Source organism: Macaca thibetana, chromosome 5 (genome assembly GCF_024542745.1).
Source record: "Macaca thibetana thibetana isolate TM-01 chromosome 5, ASM2454274v1, whole genome shotgun sequence".
Taxonomy (NCBI): domain Eukaryota; kingdom Metazoa; phylum Chordata; class Mammalia; order Primates; family Cercopithecidae; genus Macaca; species Macaca thibetana.
In genome coordinates, this window is record NC_065582.1 from 67,857,799 (window position 1) to 67,877,856 (window position 20,058).

Below are 20,058 nucleotides of genomic sequence, written 5' to 3' on the forward strand. Positions count from 1 at the left end.
GGAATGAGATTCATAGATAGAAATATTTATTTTCATGTTAAATTTACTTTTTAATGGGCAAATTTATATGCCAATTAATGTTATCTTCTTGAAATATCAAATGATTCTTCCATTATATTCAGAGTTTGGATAAAGTATGAAGGTTGTATAATATTACTGGATTAGTTCTTATGTATCTGGTTGTTTCATCACACTAAGCATCACTTGGACCTTATTTCTCTACGAGTGCCCTGTTTTGGGTTGTTTGTCTTTTGTTATTGAGTTATAGGAATTCTTAATATCTTCTGGACACTACTCCTTTATCAAATATATATGCTTTGCAAATATGTTCTCTCACTTTGTGGCTAGCCTATTCATTTTCTTAACAGTGTCTTCAAAAGATGTATTTTAAATTTTAAAGTTTAATTTATCTACTTTTTTCTTTTATGTTGATTGCTTTCTCTGTCCTAAGAGACTTACCTATACCCTGTCACCAAAAATATTCTGTTTTCTTCTAAGCTAGAAACTATAGTTTTAACTTTTGCTAGGTCTATTTTCCATATTAAATTAATTTTTGGCCAGGCGCTGTGGCTCACGCCTGTAATCCCAGCATTTTGGGAGGCTGAAGCTGGTGGATCACCTGAGGTCAGGAGTTCAAGACCAGCCTGGCCAACATGGCGAAACCCTGTTTCTACTAAAAATACAAAAATTAGCTGGGTATGGTGGTGGGTGCCTGTAATCCCAGCTACTTGGGAGGCTGAGGTGGGAGAATCACTTGAACCCAAGAAGTCGAGGTTGCAGTGAGTTGAGATCATGCCACTGTGCTCCAGTCTGGGCAACAAAGTGAGACTCCATCTCAAAAATAAATAAATAATTTTTGTGTATGGTATGAGGTAAAGATTGAGGTTATTTTTCTCCCCATATATAAATAATGTTTCTGTTTTTGCTTTTTTATTTGTTGAAGAGATTTTCCCCATTGGATTACTTTGATATCTTTGTTAAAAATAACCACGTAAGTGTGGATCTCTTTCTGGTTTCTCTGTTCTGTTCTATAGGGTCATCCTTATGTCATTCCCACAGTGTCTTGATTACTGTAAGTTTTATTGTAAGTCTTGGTATTCACCATAAAATATTACGCGTTTGAACTTTTGTAATCATCCACTCTAAGGCTGAGTCTACACACTAAGAGGATTGAGTAATTTTGTTGAAAAGGGTTCAGATTCATTTTTAAAATCCCCACCCAACACTGTGCTTCCTTTATTTCTGCTCCCAGCTCCATGGAAAATCAGAGTCTACATCTGGGGTAGCTCTTGGTCAAGAGGGATGCCCTCATGTTTCAGCCTATCAAGATAAGCAAACTATATGCACATTGTTTTTACTTTGCTTTTAAACAAATTTAACCATTATTCTCTATTCATTTATTCAACAGATACTTATTGAGGATCTACCAGGTGCCAGACACACTGGCTATTTAGGCTGTATTAGTGAACAATAACAAAGCAACAATACCTTCCCTATCGTGGAGCTTACTTGCATTCTACACATATAGTTGTCCTGTTTTTTTTTTTTTGTTTTTGTTTTTGAGTCCGAGTTTCACTCTTGTTGCCCAGGCTGGAGTGCATTGGTGTGCTCTCGGCTCACCGCAACCTCCACCTCCTGAGTTCAAGTGATTCTCCTGCCTCAGCCTCCTAGGTAGCTGAGATTACATGCATGCACCACCACGCCCCGCTAATTTTGTATTTTTAGTAGAGATGGGGTTTCACCATGTTGGTCAGGCTGGTCTTGAACTCCCAACCTCAGGTGATCCACCCGCCTCGGCCTCCCAAAGTGCTGGGATTACAGGCATGAGCCACCGCGCCTGGCCAGCTGTCCCTTTTTAACTGCTCTGTAGTATTTCATGTGTAAAAAAAGCATAATTTATTTAATTATTTGTTAATAGGTATTTAGTTGTTTCCTGACTTTTGCTATTATTGACAAAGTACATAATCCTTTCACGTAAATCTTTGATTGATATGTGCATATATCTATAGGGTAAACTCCTAGCTGTGGACTATCTTGGTATGCACATTTTGTAAAAATTTGTTATAGAAACTTGAAACATATATAGAAATAGAGGGAATATTGCTTCAAAATTTATTCTCACTGATTATTTTAAATTTTTATTTATTTTTATTGATTTGTTCTTTAATAGATTTCATAATTGAGGGGCAGTTTTCAGGTTATAGAATAATTGAGTTGAAAGTAGAGCGTTCCCACATACCAACCCCACACTCCCCAACCCCACACTCCGTTTCTCCTATTCTTATTGAAATCCTTTATTAGCATGTTACATTTGTTACAATTGATTACCAATGTTAATACATTATTAACTAAAGTTTACAGAGTTTACATTAATATTCAGTCCTGTCTATTAACTAAAGTTTACAGTTTACATTAACGCTCACTCTTGGTGTATGTTCTATGGGTTTTAGCAAATGTACCATGACATGCATCCGCCATTTCTGTATCACACAAAATCGTTTCACTGCCCTAAAAATCACCTGTGCTCTACCTATTTGTCTCTCCCTGCCTCCAAACTCCTGGCAACCATTGATTTTTTTTTTTTCCTGTGTCCACAGTTTTGCCATTTTCAGAATGTCATATAATTGGAATCATACAGTAAGGCAGCCATTCAGATTGGCTTCTCTCAATTAGCGATACGCATTTAAGTTTCCTCCATGTGTTTTTGTGGCTTGATAGCTCATTTCTTTTTATCTCTAAGTAATAGTCCATTGCACAGATGTATCAAAACTTGTTTATCCATTCACCTATTAAAGGATATCTTGGTTGCTTTCAAGTTTTGGCAATTACAAATAAAGTTGCTATAAACTTTCTCATGCAGGTTTTTGTGTAGATGTTAAGTTTTCAACTCATTTGAGTAAATACCAAGGAATATGATTGCTGGATTGTATGGTAGGACTATGCTTAGTTTGTAAGAAACTGCCAAACTGTCTTCTAAAGTGGCTTACCATTTTGCATTTCCACTAGCAATGAATGAGCTCTGGTTGCTCTACATCCTCATCAGCATCTGATGTTATCAGTGTTTTGGGTTTTAGTCATTCTAATATGTGTCTAGTGGTTTCTTGTTGTTTTAATTTGCATTTCTCTAATGATGTATGATGTTGAACATCTTTTCATATGCTTATTTGTCATCCGTATATCTTTTTTGTTGAGATGTCTCTTTAGACCTTTTGCCCATTGTATAGTTGGGTGGTTGTTTTCTTCTTATTGTGAGTTTTAAGAGTTCTTTGTATATCTTGGATATCAGTTCTTTATCAGATAGGTATTTTGCAAATATTATCTCTGTCTGTGGTTTGTCTTTTTATTCTCTTAACGGTGGCTTTTGTGGAGAAAAAGTTTTTAATTTTAAGGAAGTTCAACTTAACAATTTATTCTCTCATAAATCATGATTTTGATGTTGTATATAAAAGTCATCACCAAACCCAAGGTCACCTAGATTTTTTCCCTAAGTTATCTTCCAGGGGTTGTATAATTGTATAGATTTGCATTGTACATTTGCATTGCTGTGGCCCATTTTAAATTAATTTTTGTGTGTTTTTGCATGTAGATGTCCAGTTATTCCAGTACCATTTGTTGAAAAGACTCACTGATTTTTTTTTTCTTTTTTAAAATTTTACTTTAAGTTCGGGGATACAAGTTCAGAACATGTAGGTTTGTTACATAGGTATACATGTGCCATGGTGGTTTGCTGCACCTATCAACCCATCACCTAGGTTTGAAGCCCTGCGTGCATTAGCTATTTTTCCTTATGCTCTCCCTCCCCTCATCCCCCACCTCCGACTGGACCCAGTGTGTGTTGTTCCCCTCCCTGTGTCCATGTGTTCTCATTGTTCAACTCCCACTTATGAGTGAGAACGTGTGGTGTCTGGTTTTTTGTTGCTGTGTTAGTTTGCTGATTATGATGGCTTCCAGCTTCATCCATATTCCTGCAAAGGACATGAGATCATTACTTTTTATGGTTACATGGTATTCCTTGGTGTATATGTGCCACATTTTGTTTATCCAGTCTATCACTGATGGGTGTTTGGGTTGGTTCCATGTCTTTGCTATTGTAAATAGTACTGCAACAAACATATGTATGCATGTGTCCTTATAGTAGAATGATTTATATTCCTTTGTGTATATACCCAGTAATGGGGTTACTCAGTCAAATGGTAATTCTGGTTCTAGATCCTTGAGGAATTGCCACACTGTCTTCCACAATGGTTGAACTAATTTACATTCCCACCAACAGTGTAAAAACGTTCCTATTTCTCCACAACCTCACCAGGATCTGTTATTTCTTGACTCTTTAATAATTGCCATTCTGACTGGTCAGATGGTATATCATTGTGGTTTTGATTTGCATTTCTCCAATGATCAGTGATATTGAGCTTTTTTTCATGTTTGTTGGCTGCATAAATGTCTTCTTTTGGGAAGTGTCTTTTCATATCCTTTGCCTGCTTTTTGATGGAGTTGTTTGTTTTTTTCTAGTGAATTTGTTTAAGTTCCTTGCAGATTCTGGATATTAGACCTTTGTCAGATGGGTATATTGCAAAAACTTTCTCCCATTCTGTAGGTTGCCTGTTCACTCTGATGATAGTTTCTTTTGCTGTGCAGAAGCCCTTTAGTTTAATCAGATCCCATTTGTCCATTTTGGCTTTTGTTGCAATTGCTTTTGGCGTTTTTGTCAGGAAGTCATTGCCCATGCCTACATCCTGAATGGTATTGCCTAGGTTTTCTTCTAGGGTTTTGTATAAGGTGTAAGGAAGGGATTCAGTTTCAGTTTTCTGCACAGGCTAGCTAGTTTTGCCAGCACCATTTATTAGATAGGGAATCCTTTCCCCATTGCTTGTTTTTGTCAGGTTTGTTGAAGATCAGATGGTTGTAGATATGTGGTATTATTTCTGAGGCCTGTTCCCTTCCATTGGTCTATATATCTGTTTTGGTACTAGTACCATGCTCTTTTGGTCACTGTAGCCTTCTAATATAGTTTGAAGTCAGGTAGCATGATGCCTCCAGCTTTGTTGTTTTTGCTTAGGATTGTCTTGGCTATATAGGCTCTTTTTTGGTTCCGTATGAAATTTAAAGTAGTTTTCTCTAATTCTGTGAAGAATGTCAATGGTAGTTTAATGGGAATAGTATTGAATCTATAAATTACTTAGTCTACTGGTCCTGCCTACTTCCCTGTTACCTTTTGGGTGCAAGTAAGAGAAACTCAAACTCAAGATGCTGTAAGCAAATAAAGAAAATTGATGGATTTAGTAACTGAAAGAACCAAGGGTAGATTTAGTTGAGGTACATAGAGACAGAGATTCAAACAATGTTATCAAAATCTAGTTTTTCTCTAATCTCTGAGCTCCATTTTCAGATATTTAATATCCAATCATATTTATTAAGCATGTACTTTATTCCAGACAGTTTTAGATGCTGAGGAAGCAGTGGAAATGAGACAGGTAAGGTCCTTATTTTTGTTGAGTTTACATTCTAGTAAAAGTCTTGAGACACATTCTGATTGAATAGGCTTAGGTCATATGCCTACCTTTGAACCAATTACTTGGCCAACAGGATACATGCTAATGAGGTTTAGGCTGGGATCATTTGCCTGATCCCTAGGGCTAAAGATGGGCCTGCACCTGGACCGTATAGACTGAGAGTAGGCAAGGGCTTGATGCCCAAATGAAAATCTGGGTTGTTGTTGAGAACAGGCAGAATGGATGCTGGGAGTCAAATGACAAATGTGTCCTTCAATTAATTTCTTTGGGATGGCCTACTCAAGAAACTTATCCAAGAAATTGTTTCTTTTACAGTGGTTCTCAAGAATGTATTAATATTAGGATCCCTCAGTAAGCTCGTACAACACACATATCCCTAGGCCTTTACGGAACCAAACTAATTTTATTCAGAATGGTGTGTCTGAGACGTTACTTTTCCTAGACTCCCTTGCTGATGACTTAAAAGCTGAAGCTACCAGACAGGATCTCCAAGAAGACTCCTGAAGAGGCAGATGTACTAGGGCATCCCCTATTGACATTTCTGCTTGCCTTTTCCCTGCTGCCTGCAGGGTCTCGATGGCCCCAGCTCCAGAAGCCCCCTTGGACATTAGTCTGTCGTGACAATGGAAGCCTGTGCTGAGAATGGCAGCCAGAGAGTAGGAAAGAGCTGGATCTCTGATGACCATGGAGCAACCATACCTACTCTAGACCACTTTTCTCCAAGCTTCTTCTGTGTAAAGTCACCCATATTTTCACTTTTATGTTGTATACAGTTGAATTTAATCTTACCTGCTTCACTTCTTCACTCGCATATTCTGATATGTTTGAGGTTGAGAACATATAAAAAATGCTTCCTAGATAGTTTGACGTGAACTTGTCCTAGTTGTTTGAGGACCACCATCCTAATGTCTAATTTTGGCTTTTGAGGATTAGTGGTGACAACAGACATGATCATGAATGGAAGAGGAGAGTCATTCAGTCACCCTGCTTTTGTTTCTGTTTTTCTTTGTTCTCATTATGCACCAGGATGTGCGTACAGCTTTGCAGGAGGGGACCAAACTGGCTGGCAAAGAAGTCCTTTCACTGCTACTTAGGATGGAAATCATCTCTTTATGGACCAAACTGCCTTTGTCTGGCTGAGTTGGTGAAGAATATGGTTTAAAAAGCTAGATATCTTCTAATTTCATTTTTCTTTTTCTTTCTTTTCTTTAAACGAGGCAACCCAACTCTGCGAAGGTAATAGTTACTTGCTTCACTGTTATGAAATATAGAAATAAGAATATTGTATGGGCTAAGCTGTATTTCTCCAAAATTCATATGTTGAAGTACTAACTTATTCTTTTTCTCATTGTTTGAGACAAAGTCTGGCTCTATTGCCCAGGCTGAAGTGCAGTGGCGTTATCTTGGCTCACAGCAAGCTCTTCCTCCCAGGCTCAAGCCATCCTCCCACCTCAGCCTCCCGAGTAGCTGGGACTACAGGCATGTGCCACCACGCCTCGCTAATTTTTGTATTTTTTGTAGAGATGGGGTTTCAGATATTTAACATCTAATCATATTTATTAAGCATATACTTTGCTCCAGACAGTTTTAGATGCTGAGGAAGCAGTAGGAACAAGACAGAGGGTCCTTATTTGCCCAGGCTGGTCTCAAACTCCTGAGCTCAAGTGATCCTCCTACCTCAGCCTCACAAAGTGCTGGGTTTACAAGTGTGAACCATTGTGCCCAGTCTGAAGTCCTGAAGTCCTGTCTTCTAGTATCTCAAAATGTATTTGGAGATAGGTCCTTTAAAGAGGTAATTAAGGTTAAATGAAGTCATTAGGCTGGATCCTAATTCAATATGACTTTTATCCAAAAAAAGAGGCGATTAAAACATAGACATGCCGTGTAAAGATAGAGGAAGATGATGGCTGTTCTAGCATTCTCCAAAGAAAACTATGCATGTGTATATATACATATATGTAGATGTATGTGTATACCGTATATATGTATGCATATATATATATAAATATATACATATGTATATTACAATACATAACATATATTCACACATCCACGCATCCTTTTTATATATATAAATATATATGAAGGAGGTTTATTATGAGGAATTGGTTTACATGATTATGGAGGCTGAGTCCCATGATCTACTGTCTACAAGCTGGAGACACACGGAAGCCAGGGGTATAATTTAGTTCAAGCCCCAAGGATTGAAAACCAGGGGACAGATAGTGCAAATCCTAGTCTGAGAACAGGAGATGAGATAAAATATCCCAGTTCAGAAACAAATGGGTCGAATTCCTCCCTCCTTTACCTTTTGTTCTATTCAGACCCTCAGTGGATGAGATGGTACCCAACTGCATCAGGAGGGCCATCTGCATTACTCAGTACACCAATTCAAGTGCTAATCTTTTCTGAAAGCACTCTCAGACACACCCAGAAATAATGTTTATCTGGGCATCCTGTGACCCAGTCAAGTTGACACATAATAATAACCATCACAATGGCCATCTGCAAGCCAAGGAGAGAGACCTCAGAAGAAATTAACCCTGCTGACACTTTGATCTCAGACTTCTGGCTTCCAGAACTGTGAGGAAATAAATTTCTGTTCTTTAAGCCACCCAGTCTTTAGTACTTTGTTATGTCAGCCCAAACAAACTAATACAGAATCCAATCACTTCCTAGACTCAATTTGGTGAGCTATTCTGGCATGCAGAAGATTGCTTTAGAACAAGCAGAAAGCAGGATTTTTGTTATCTGGCATCTGAAGGCATGTGCATACAGAGCACATATAAGATTAATATAAGATGAGTACTTCTCATGTCCACCTATGTATGTATAATTTAATGTGGATGCAATTTGTTTACTTCTAATTTCTCAGGTAACAAATGCCCACATTACTCAATATAGTTATTTCTCCTGCATGCTATTATGAATTGATGTTTCTGAGTGCTTCTAAATCAAGATTTGAAAAAGATGAATTTATAATCCAATCAACATGGATGCCAATTAGATATGAATCTGTGCTAATATTAGATGATCACAGTGCTAATTTTTACACAGGGCATAAAGGAAATACAAGGTTTTAAAAAATGGTTCACTCATAATTATCTGTAATAATTACAAAACCATAAAAAATGGATAAGAATTGTCTAAAATCAGATTATAATGTCCTAAAATGGTTTTCTTAGAATATTTACTGAGTTCCAAATATTGCAAGGTAAACATAATTAGAACATGAGGCAACTTGGGGGCGTCTCCAGGTCCTTAAGTGTTTGGGAAATTTATCAGTCCCTCAAGGGAGGAAACCCTTTTGACATCATCTAGGTAAACAAAGAATTAAACAATCAGTGAAATTATTTAGGATTAGACAATAACTGGACGAGGTTCCCGGAAATGCAATACAATAAAATCTTCTTTAAAAAATGTTTTTCCTTTGATGTTTCAGTATGAGCTCTTAAAAACTATATGGTTTGGTTATGTGGCCATTTCAGTTTTAGTTGTTCTTATACATCATTTTAATTGCTCTTATTTTTGTTCCTGAGCCTTGTACTACAGACGTAAAAGTACTTAAAAAGTTAAAATTGTCTTCACAAATATGAATTATTGATTTCATGACCATGTGGTTATCCTGCCAGTTTTTTGTCTGGGGCAATATCATAACAGGCATAATCTTCAAAGCAGAACAAATAAAAATATGAATTTTGCGTATCTCAGTGTAAATGTATTGGTTTAATTTAATAATCCCATTAATCACCTGTCTACTGCTATGAACAGCATTATCTCCCAAATTTTTTAATTTTCTGAGGATTATAGATTTACTTCAGCTGCTTCCCAGTTTTTTTTGTTTTTGTTTTTGTTTTGAGACAGAGTCCCTCTCTGTCGCCCACGCTGGAGTGCAGTGGTGGGATCTCGGCTCACTGCAAGCTACGCCTCCTGGGTTCAAGTGATTCTCCTGCCTCAGCCTCCCCAGTAGCTGGGACTACAGGCACCCGCCACCACGCCCAGCTAATTCTTGTGTTTTTAGTAGATATAGGGTTTCACCTTGTTAGCCAGGATGGTCTCGATCTCCTGACCTCGTGATCCGCCCGCCTCGGCCTCCTAAAGTGCTGGGATTACAGGCGTGAGCCACCGCGCCTGGCCAGTTTCCCAGTTTCTTAACAGGTGTCCCCTCTCTTTGGTTAAAATTCTAACAAAGGGGACACGAACTCAGATGCCTTCAAAGGCCAGGTTCATAGCATAAAGGTACTATAACACTGCGTATATTTGTGTGTATGTGGTTGAGTGTCTATACATGTGTGTTTGTACTATGTGCATGTGTGGTTGTATGTTGTGTGTGGTTGTGTTTGTGTGTATTTGTGTGTGTTCGTATGTGTGTGCGTGTGTACATGCCCACATGTGCATGAGGTGAGGGGTAAGGACTGTGGCTAGCTGCATGGTATGTGCTTTACTGTTAGATGCTTTTGTTCACAAATTTTTAAAATACCATACTGGCCAAACAGAACATCAAAGTCTTTATGCTTAGATTCTAAAATGTCTTAGTAGTACAGGGTTAAGTTATCCTTTGTTTCTAATAAAAAGAGATTTGAAAAGTACATTTTAGAAAGACATCTTGTCCTAAGATTTGGGTGTCAGATTTGGGTTGAGATTTAGCTACTTAAATATTAACTATACACTTCCTTTGTCTTCCTTATTGTATTTTATTTTATTCTTATAATAGGGATTGTTAGCCTGATGCTGCAGGGTTAGTTTAAGGATAAGATGAAAGAAAATATGTGAAAATATCTAGTCCAGTGCTGGAAATATGTTTTAAAGACTTTTTCATTTAAAAAAATTAAAGGAGATGGTCTTTATAAAGTCTTTGTGTACTCTCTGTACTTATCTATGTAAGTGTTCATAGAGATATCATCTATATCTAGGTTGTGGGCATTGTAGAAATATTCAATAAATATTTAAGAAATTCATTCCAGTAACTGAGGAATGATGAATTAAATCATGATTTTACTTAATGCAATAATACACAGCCATTTAAAAATAAAATATATGAAGTCTATGTAGCATAAAGAACAATGTAGTAATATTATATGAAAAATAAACCTGACCATAAAATTTTATATTTACCATGGTGGTAACCATGCAAAATACACATAAAAAAATGCTGTCTAAGGGCCGGGCGCGGTGGCTCACGCCTGTAATCCCAGCACTTTGGGAGGCCGAGGTGGGCGGATCACAAGGTCAGGAGATCGAGACCATCCTGGCTAACACAGTGAAACCTCTTCTCTACTAAAAATACAAAAAAATTAGCCGGGCGTGGTGGCGGTCGCCTGTAGTCCCAGCTACTTGGGAGGCTGAGGCAGGAGAATGGCATGATCCCGGGAGGCGGAGCCTGCAGTGAGCCGAGATGGCGCCACCGCACTTCAGCCAGGGGGACAGAGCAAGACTCCATCACACAAAAAAAAAATGCTGTAAGGGAATATATAAAATGAGAATAGTTGTGTCAAACAGTGGGATTTGGAATTCCTTCATCTATTTTCCAGACTTTAAAAATGTTGCTTTAGAGCCAGGCACAGTGGCTCACGCCTGTAATCCTAGCACTTTGGGAGGCCGAGGTGGGTGGATCACAAGGTCAGGAGATCGAGACCATCCTGGCTAACACGGTGAAACCCCGTCTCTACTAAAAACACAAAAATTAGCTGGGCGTGGTGGCGGGCGCCTGTAGTCCCAGCTACCTGGGAGGCAGGAGAATGGCGTGAACCTGGGGGAGGAGTTTGCAGTGAGCCAAGATCATGCCACTGCACTCCAGCCTGGGTGACAGAGAGAAACTCCGTCTCCAAAAAAAAAAAAAAAAAATGTTGCTTTACTGCTTTTATAATGAAAAAGTAAATTTATTAAAATTTAGGAAAACCACTTGTGAATTTTTTTCTTTTTTCTTTTTTTTTTAATGCTGGAGTCTCACTCTGTAATCCAGGATGGAGTGCAGTGGTGGGATCTCAGCTCACTGTAACCTCCACCTCCTGGGTTCAAGCAATTCTCCTGCCTCAGCCTCCCAAGAAGCTGGGACTACATGTGCGTGCCACCACACCCGGCTAATTTCTATGCTTTTTGTGGAGATAGGGTTTCACCATGTTGGCCTGACTGGTCTCAAACTCCTGACCTCAAGTGATCCCCCTGCCTTGGCCCTGCAAAGTGCCAGAATTACAGGCATGAGCCACTGGGCCTGGCCTGTGAAATTGTTTTTGAACCTAATATTTGGATATCTGACATGCCTTCAGGGGAAGAGGCCTCGCCACCCTGGTCCAGTTGTAACACTCAAAGGCAGGATTTGCTTGACTCTGGAAAACCTGGGTCCCAGGAATTCTTGAGATGGAGAGCCTTCACTTTTTGCTTTCTTTTTTGAAGAATATTGCAAATATATCCTTATTTCTTTTTCTGAATGTAAAGGTAATGTGTACTCAGTATAAATATTCAGACACTTATTAAAGATATTCCATAATCCTATGCCCTTAATAGATTTTCCTATTTTTTCATGTATATATCATATTTTTATTATTTTTTGAGTCATAATTTGGAACCTATTCTAGTGCTGTTTTTTTTCATTGCTTTTCTCAATAATGTGTGACAGTTTTATCAACATTACTTTTTAATTTGAACCATGTTGTTTGTAATCACACCAGATATCTATTTAAAGTAATTTAATGAACAGCCTCTCTTGGAGAAATATCAGAAAAGGTGAGTTACTGGTTGTGCAATACAGTTATTCCCCTACCATTCCCACTGAGATTCAAAAGTTACAGCTAATGCCATTATAGCCATGACAGTTAAATACCATAGCTTTTATCAGTCTAAAGATTCCTTTTAGGATAATAACATTAAAGTGTTCTCTAGCCTAATACATTTGCTATAAATTTGTTCTGTTTTGATCTTCACCTTTACTTCTGTCTGCTGCTTTTATTAGTTGTACTGTAACCTTGGCTGAAAGCAGTGAAATTGTTAGAGGTTAGCACAGACTAGAACAGAGGCTTTCAAAAGGTTTTGACCAAGACCCAGTAAGAAATGCATTTTGCCTTGTGACCTAGTGCATGTACATATACATGAAAATAAATGAAATACAAGTTTCATTATATGGTACACTTAAGTGAAAGGCAATGTGATACTTTCTGTTTTGTTCTAATTCTATTCTAGTCATTTTATGTCATTAAAAAATACTACTTGCCCCCTCTTACTCTATCCAGTAAATTGATTTCAGGACCCACTCATGGGCCTTGATCTGCATTTTATAAAACAGATTTGGAAGATAACTTCTGCCTTGCAGCTGGAGGAAACTGCTATTACCTGTGAAAATAAAACCCAATGCTGCTTAGAGATTGTTCCTATCCCATCTATAATCTAAATAATTAATGTTCAAAAGTTAACCTTGATAATACCATACATTATCATATTTAGAAAATTTGTATTGAAACATAAGATAATATATAATAGGCCCGGCGCGGTGGCTCAAGCCTGTAATCCCAGCACTTTGGGAGGCCGAGTCGGGCGGATCACGAGGTCAGGAGATCGAGACTATCCTGGCTAACACGGTGAAACCCCGTCTCTACTAAAAAATACAAAAAACTAGCCGGGCGAGGTGGCGGGCGCCTGAGGCTGAGGCAGGAGAGTGGCGTGAACCCGGGAGGCGGAGCTTGCAGTGAACTGAGATCCGGCCACTGCACTCCAGCCTGGACGACAGAGCGAGACTCCGTCTCAAAAAAAAAAAAATATATATATATATATATAATAAATGTATTAATATTGAGAAAAATGCTATTCCTATTATTTAAAAGTCTTCCCGAGGTTTTAAAATTAGGGCTGATTACCTTATATATTTTATTTTTTAAGTCTGTTAGAGAAAGTAATCATGCGATTGATTAGGTAGCTGGTATTTCTCCTCTCAATGGGATTTTTACTGCTTAAAGTCCATGGTGGTCTGTGGGTCTTTACTATCACCCTAACACTTCAAGACACTTTCCTATTTGGTTATAATAGTGTTTTGTAATGCATTACTATTTATTCTTTACTTCTTAGCTTGATCTTCTTTCTTTTTAAATAACATTCTCGAAGCAAGATATAATAGCATATACAGAAAACTTCAACTTTTTTCACATTTTAAATGTTGTATATACCTAATTTTTTTCTGTCCCTTACACAATCTATGTTTTGATGTATGATTTTGTACATCAAAATAGGATGAAAATGCAGAACCAAAAATGTAGTATGTCTCTCCTCTCCATTTGTTGAACTTTCAATACTGGATGGCAGAAATTAAAGCTGCATTACAGGACTGTGGGCAGGGTTTAGGGAACCAGCAGAGACTGGACAAGCACCTCAGGGACAGCCACAGTGGGGAGATGGAGCTGTTACCAGCCCTGGGTCTAGAGAGGTGAAAGGAAGGGCAGTTGCTGGGACTCAGGAGAGTAGTGGTGGGAGATATCCTCTTGACAGGAGCCAAGGTCTTTGGAAAACACAGCCAGTGCTTGGTGACTCAGCAGGGAGGGAAGAAAGGGAAGGAATACTCAGAACCCTCATTCCCGCCAACCATTCATTTTCTACCATGGCTTCCCAGTGGCCAAACGCAGACAAAGCCAGAGGATGAGGGAGCCCATTGATGCCCCTCCTGGGACGCAAGGTAGGGTGGAGAAGGGTGAAAGACAGATCTAGAGGGTCAGTGGGGAAACACCCAGCACACAGACCTACTTCAAAATTTTAATGGCTGCATGTATTCCATTAAACTTAGTAACATAATTTGCATAACAAACCTTACATAGATGGATATTTAAATAGCTTCCATTTTTTCATTAGTATAAATGAATGAATTTGGAAGCCCTCATTAGCTAAGTGCTTGTGCACGTCCATAATTCTTTCCTTAGGATAACTCCTAAAAATAGAATTTTTGACTTAAAGCATGTGCACATTTTGTATTTCTGTCATTGCTAGATTGATTTCCAGAATTGTTATAATCATTTATACTCTACATAACAGTACGTGATCTTTTTTTTATATTTTCCAATCTGATAGATTAAAACATTTTATTCTTGTAGTTTAAAGTTATTGATGAGATTGAACAAGCTAATTGGCAATTAGAACATTTTTATCTAGTACATGTCATCTTAATATTGGGGTCCGAACAAAAAAAAATGAGACGAAATTGTTACACTGTTACAACTACTTTATGATATGAAGTCAGCTCCTTAGTAAACATGATATCAAAAAAGATAGAGAATTTATTTGGTATTTTGCCCCTTGGTCATTACACAAATAATTGAATTCATTAGCATCGTTAGGAACAGGGAATTCAGAAGCAAGTATGGGTCAAGCTGCCCTGTGGGTAGGTCTGGGAAGGCAGGATTTTACAGCACTAGGATGTCAAAGAATAATTAGAATTCTTCTTTCATGAGAGCTCTTCAGAATTTTCTCTTCTCTAGGTTAAACAGACGAAGTTTCTTTTAAAGAGTGCCAGACTCTACCGTTCTGTTTGCTCCCTCTGGAAGCCCTCCAGTTAGATTACATTCCACTTAAAAAGTGATGCTGTTGGCTCGGGTGTGGGTAAACAAGTCCTCATACACTATGGTAGGAATGTGAATCTGAATGGATACATCGAAGGGTAATTTGGCAGTATCTATCGACATTTAAACTGCACATAAGCAGTAATTCCACCTTTTCCTATCTTTATAGAGAAACATACATACACACTAGAGACATGAGTACCTACAATGTGTCAGGTACTGTTCTGGGTTATCGGGTACATGGCTGAAAAAAATAGATGATTCCTACCTTTAGGAACTTATCGTCTAGAGCAGGGAGACAGAAAAGAAACATAAAACTTGATTAGCAAATTATCTTGTGCCATTAGAAGGAGACACTGCTATGAAAAAGGAGAAATTCGAGCAGCGTAAGGGGCCCTTGAAAAGCTGTAGTCAGATAGGTGGTCCGGGTAGGCCGCCGTGAGATGAGAGTTGAGTGAGGGATTGAAGGAGCCACAGGAGCCGGCACTGTGGGCATCTGGGGGAAGCCCTTCCAGGCAGAGGGACTAGGGAACGCGAAAGAACTAAGGCAGGAGCTTGCACAATGTAACGGAGCTGCAGCAGGCCGGCCAGTGTGGAGGGAGCCACCAGGGGCTGGCGCTTGAAGGGGTGCTGAAGGAGAAAGCAGCCGCAAGTGGAGGGCCTTGTGGACCATGGTACAAACGCTAGATTTTATTCTGGGTGTGATGGGGAGCCATTGGACAGTTTCAAGTGGAGGAATGATGGGTTAGTGCTTTCAAGTGGAGGAATAATGGGTTAGGTAACTCTGCTATGTTGAGAAGTGACTTGAAAGGGCAGGAATGGAGACAGGGAAACCGATTTAGGAGGCCACAGTCCAGGAGAAAGACGATGGTTGTTTGGAGGCCCCAGCCACAGTCCAGGTGAAAGAAGATGGTTGTTTGGAGGCCCCAGCCACAATCCAGGTGAAAGATGATGGTTGTTTGGAGGCCCCAGCCACAGTCCAGGTGAAAGATGATGGTTGTTTGGAGGCCGCAGCCACAATCCAGGTGAAAGATGATGGTTGTTTGGAGGCCCCAGCCACAGTCCAGGTGAAAGATAATGGTTATTTGGAGGCCGCAGCCACAACCCAGGTGAAAGATTATGGTTGTATGCGGGCGGTGAGCTCTTTGGGATTGGCTCCTGTATTTCTATTATGTATTCCATCCTTTCTTTTCTTGAGCACTCTTTACTTTCTTACAAGGCGCTCTGGGCCCAGCTTGTATTTTCCTTTTTTCTTTCTTTCTTTCTTTTTTTTTTTTTAGTTAAGGTGTTTTTATTTTTGTTGTTGGTTGGTTGATTTTAATTAAACCTCAGCTTTCCAACTTGTAAAGAGATGTTAAAATCTTAGATTTCTAAACTTACTTATTATTTTTTTTGCTTTATTGACATATAATTGACAAATAAGGAAATAATAAAAATTTCTTCATACAGTTATCCAACATATTAACTCTCTTAGGCTGATGTCATAGAAAACTTAGCTAACATTTTTGCCTTTTATGTCTTTATGTGGTTTTTGGCAAAATCATTGTTTAAGTTTGGGTCAGATATAGTCTTAGAATATGCCCATACCTCCCTCTAGGCTGTTTGACATGGATTCATTTCTCAAGACACTTTGAGTTTAGTTTTCATTCAGCTAGATATCAATCCACCTGACTGTTCTATCCTCCACACCACATCTCCCCATCTTGTTAACAGAAAATCATGAGGTTTTGTCAGATACCAGGGGAAAACTACATTTTACTATGCTTATGGCATTTCTTATTATGGCCCAAGAGGATCAGTTTATATTGCAGGAAGGCAATGAGTGATGCCTTGCAGGGAGAGAGAGAAAGCTGGATTCTTAAGAAGATGGGGCCCTGGAAGTCTGAGTTGGACTGCCTCCACCATATGCAGTGTTCAAAGACAGGTGTTGAATTAGTGTACATTTTAGGCAGACTTATGTGGTGAAGCCTGAGAGTAGGTATCCAGGCAGTGGGTAGCACTGTACATCTGGATAATCAGTCCATTTACGTTGGGTCAAAGACCGAAACTAAAGGAAGCTGAACCTAGTGGACTAGAGCAAGGGATAAGCCTCTGGGACAAACTCTAGGCAAAAAAAGTGAGTTAGAAGCCTTGTCAAACGGTCTGAGCCAACATGGTAATGAATAGGAATAGGCTGTAAATCATAATTTTACTCTGGGCTCACTGGATGTCTGGTCAGTGACAGCAAGTCACTGATTCCAGATTCCCTATTGCCAACACAACCAGGCATGCTGAGATAACTGGTGTGTGTTCTAACCTGGTGGGCACAGTAGATTTTAGCCAGTCTTATCTACTGTGAAGAAACTGGAAATTATTGGCCTACATTTGGAATTTGATCTCCACTCCTACAAAATACAAAGTACGACTTTAGTGGTTTTCAGATGGCTGCACTTCTACATGCTCACAGACTGTATTTTTAAACACAGAGTTTTGATATGGATTGACATTAAACTTGTTCTTTCATAATTTCCAGACTCCTCTCCTCACCCCAGCCCACTCTGTCTGCTTTTTGAAAAGAGGACCATTTGCCAGCCCCTAAACTTGTGGTTCTCACCCTGTTCTCCATGATTCCTCCACATTCCTTGCAGCTTTGATGCAAAACTGCCTTCACGAGCTGTGGCTTCTCAGAACCCACACAGAGGAAGGGAGGACATTTGGACAACAGATTTTCTAACAGCTGAAATAATCAATCAGTACTACATTTTGTCTCTGTGCCAGCTATTTCTCTGAATTAAACTGCATTATTATCTCTTATATCTAATGCCTGCCCAGGATGCCTGTCTTACATGAATTTCACTTTTTTTTCTCTCATTTTATTTGCAATTGAAATGATCTCACAATGATTGATTCCATTGTCTAGTATATGAATTTATCTCACTCTCTGTTAGCTAGCTCTACTCTATTAGAGAGACAGTGCTTAGACACTGGAGCCAGGCTGTTGCATTTAAATCCTAGATTGATCACCTGACTGCCTCTCTGTGCCTCAGTTGCCCCATCTGAAAAGACAGATAATAATACTTGAGAAACACCTTGAACATATGTGACCATATGTGATACATAGTCACTGATCAATAAATGTTACCTAGTGTTTCTGCTAGGCAAAGTATAGTCTTCCATCACTGCATTCTTACTTTTTTGTCCCATTTCACAATATCTTTTGTTTGACACAGTGTTCCTCTCCTTTTTGCTAAAATTTTAAATTCACTAGATGTATTATGAATTACCCTATACTTTGATAATTTATATAGATATCTGAAGTCATGGTATTGTCCCCAATCCACTTCCTTGTTTTCTGCCAAGACTTATTAGTCTGCTCCTATGCTATTGTTCTTCCCATGTGATTCCTGGTATTCTTCATATGTGTACAGTTGTATCTGGGCATTTTTTCCTTCCTGCAAATGTCAGGTTGGCACTTTTCTGCCGAATGTATTCTTTCTAGCTTATGCAAAAATAGTCCAGCCTCCACAGGAGTCCACTGTTCCAGAAATCCAAATTCACCCCTATCCATACAGAAAGCTGGCTGGTTACTTCTCACATCCTCTTTAATCTTGCAAAGTCACAGACTTCTCCTGGAATGAAAGATGAAAACACACTCCGTGCCCTGAGGTCCTTCAGCCTCCTGCTCAGAACTTCAGAATGCACACAGAGACATTTTGGAGAGTTCTGACTATATTCAATAGCTCAGATGAACCATTAAAAGTGAGTAGTAGTAATAGGATTTGATGAATGTCAGCAAACTTTTTGACCTAGCTAAAACATAATCAAGAGCCAAAAATCTATGAACACAGAGATAATGAGCATCTGAGTAGTCAAGAGGAGAGAGATGCAATGCTGGGATCTAAATATTTCCAGCGCCAGCCCTCTGATGTTCGTGGGGCCTGGAGGGTTCCACATTCATTATGTGTGTGAGGTTTCTGCCCAGCAAGGCTGCTGACATGAGGCAAAGCAGAGCTCTGCTAAGGATGCTTCCGGGGTCACTGCACATCTGCCTTATCCAGCGTGTGTTCTGTGATGGACAGTAAAGGGTGAGACAGAATTGAAGTGTTTTTCACATTCATTATACTTACACATTTTCTTCTGTGTAGAGAGTCTCTGAATTATGATAATTTTTTTTCGTACCTATAATCTAAACTGGATTCTTTCTCTTCTAGGAATTTATGATGTATAACAAGATCTGAACTTCTCTTCACATTCGTTAAATTGCATTAACTTCATAGCCTCACTGCTTCTTTTCTTTTTTCTTTCTTTCTCTTTTTTTTTTTTTTGAGATGGAGACTCACTCTGTTGCCCAGGTTGGAGTGCAGTGGTGTGATCTCAGCTCACTGCAACCTACGCCTCCTGGGTTCAAGCGATTCTCCTGCCTCAGCCTCCCAAGTAGCTGGGACTACTACAGGTGCCTGCCACCACATCCAGCTAATTTTTTGTATTTTTAGTAGAGATGGGGTTTCACCGTGGTAGCCAGCATAGTCTTCATTTCCTGACCTCATGATCCGCCTGCCTTGGCCTCCCAAAGTGTTGGGATTACAGGCGTGCGCCATTGCACCTGGCCTGTTTATTTTCTTACATGAGGTCCATCTGTACTAGAAGAGGGAATCTGCCTTTGGAAATTCATCTCACCTCTCAGATCTGTGCTCAAACACCACAATTCTCCTTAAAAACAGGTTCTTGGGTAGTCTTGATTATGTCCACTGGCACGCCCACCACGTATCTTCATCTTGGATTAATGATAATAAAAGTGTGTAATTATATTAGATGTCTACCACATAGCAGGCCCTATGCTGATGTGAGGTTAGCTCATTGAATCCTGACCACAGCTTTGAGGAAGGTGCTATTATGCTGGCATCATTTTCCCTATGACTCCCTTTCTTTTCACACTTTGCACCCACAGCCCATGGTATTCCCAATTATGCCCTAGCCTTGGGCTCTTGAGTCCAAGGCTAAGGGCTTGTGACCAGAGGACTCTGCAGCCTGAA

The 20,058-nt window shown here is 39.2% G+C and overlaps 1 protein-coding gene across 1 annotated transcript in view; it reads right to left on the reverse strand.

Annotated features, from left to right (window-relative positions):
* Positions 1 to 20,058, reverse strand: part of LOC126955751 (signal peptidase complex subunit 2-like) — a 705,796-nt gene that overhangs the window by 343,461 nt on the left and 342,277 nt on the right. The window lies entirely within an intron of this gene.